Source organism: Pinus tabuliformis, chromosome 1_1 (genome assembly GCF_031772625.1).
Source record: "Pinus tabuliformis cultivar Carrire ecotype Pingquan chromosome 1_1, CPIR1, whole genome shotgun sequence".
NCBI classification, from domain to species: domain Eukaryota; kingdom Viridiplantae; phylum Streptophyta; class Pinopsida; order Pinales; family Pinaceae; genus Pinus; species Pinus tabuliformis.
Genome location: NC_142297.1, coordinates 161,661,141 through 161,663,188, shown reverse-complemented (window position 1 = coordinate 161,663,188; position 2,048 = coordinate 161,661,141). Strand labels below are relative to the sequence as shown.

At 36.2% G+C, this 2,048-nt stretch overlaps 1 pseudogene; it reads left to right on the top strand.

The window, feature by feature from the left end:
• The first annotated feature begins 676 nt into the window (after nt 1-676).
• Nucleotides 677-1,543, top strand: LOC149212082 (glutathione S-transferase TCHQD-like; annotated as a pseudogene).
• Nucleotides 1,544-2,048: the final 505 nt, after the last annotated feature.

Here is a 2,048-nt window from a genome sequence, read left to right as displayed (position 1 = left end):
TTCAGTCCTGTTGTAATAGTTTGAGAGATACATATTACCATATGAAATTTGGACGTCCATTGTTGGATTAGTCCTGTAATTCCCATATGAAAATTTGGTTCAGTCCTGTTGTAATAGTTTCAGAGATACATATTACCATATGAAATTTGGACGTCCATTGCTGGATTAGTCCTGTAATTCCCATATGAAAATTAGGATTCCATAGCCGGATCTGCTGTATTATAATAGTTTCAGAAATACTGGATTTTATTGCTGGATAAACGCCATGAAGCAAAACATGTTGCAAGGTACAAACACTTAGAAACCTAGGTAGGGACCAACCAGTCTCAATTTGTCTATTATATTGAATAACGATATATTTCTACTTTAAGAATCATCCAAAATAAAGAAAAGATATACCAGAGTATATATTTCTCTGAAAGACATTGATACACCTAAATTGTTGATTAACTGTAGCATTGAGGCTTCTCCAGTAATTGAACGCATCAAAGTGCGATTTTATAATAGATTACATACTAAATGAAAAAATCTGTCCTATCTTTGAGAATAATTTACCAGCCTAATTTTTCCCTTTCACATTGCTATATGCATCACATTCATTGCTGTCGGAAACAACAGTAAGAAGCATGTCTGTGAATTATCTATTGCAAGGTCTGCAAACTGTAAGGCATTCAATATGATGGATTTTTATTACCATCCCCCTACAGTTGACTACCAAAAGGTATGCTTGGTGATGGAAGAGAAAAATACGAAGTATAACCCCCACATTGTGGATCCTTTCAAAGCAAGGAATTTGGATGCAGAGTTTTTCAGGCAAATTCCTAATGGTAAGATTCTTGTACTAATCACTGCGGATCAAGTTTTTTGTGACTCACTAACTATGATTCGGTAAGTTTCTTTCACCTACAGAATGTATAATATTTGAATTATTTTCAGAGGCCTTACTGATGTCTATTTAATTATTCGTATCCTACCAATTTTTATTGGAAAACAGGTATCTTGCCAAGATTGGCAAGCCTTTAGGCCATAAAAGGGTAGATCAGAGCAAGGTCCAGGAGTGGCTAGAGAAGATTGATTCATGGGACTCGAAACTCTTTAGGATAAATCACTGTCCAAGTGATCACGCTAATTCAAAAGGCAAGTTGTCATTACTCGTCTTGTGGAAAATCCTGATTTGGCTGGAAAATATCACAACAAACTTCAAGCCATGCATGCCATGGAGGAAATGTTGAAGGATCAGGAGGCTTTGGCTTCAAACACGAATGAACTTATAAGGCTACTTAATGAGGTTGAGAAATAGCTTACAAACACACAGTTTTTGGCTGGAGCTGAGTTTTCTGTGGCAGATTGTGCTGAGGTTTTGAAGTTGGACAAAGAGTATTTTCGGAAGCATCCTCATCTTATATATTACTTCGAGCAGATGAAGGAAAGACCAAGCTATCAGACTGTAATAGGCCCATATTCCACCTTTTTTGGAAAGATGAAAATTTTATTGCCTCTTATATGTAATATGAGCATCAGGAGATTGCTACATAACTACTAGTATGCATGGTATTATTTTGTTGTCCTCTATCTGTAATATGATAATGAGGTTGTTGCAAAAATATAGTATGCATAGGATTACTTTCTTCTGCATGATTACAGACTATATAGAACCCTCAACCCCTTAGATGACCAAGCAAGCAAGCAATACAATAGTATAGTCGTGAAGCTTGTGAAGGGCCTATTGAGATTTTTATGCTAGTCGTGAAGCTTGTGAAGGGCCTATTGAGATTTTTATGCTTGCTTTAGAAATTTGGGGAGCTCTGTTGTAAACAGATTCACAGGTAGGCTAGCTATTTGAAGTGGGCTTAGCTATTGGTTAAGCCACCGAAACTATTGATTCCTTTTTTTTCTATAGGAATGTTAATTGTCTTTGACAGTGAGCATATGGGCTAAGCTTTTATTTGTGACTCTGTTATATTTTCTCTGTAGTTAGCTTGATTAATGCAAACAGTGAAAGACTTGGCAATGGTACTTAAATCAGTCAGCTTTAGGAGCATCACAAG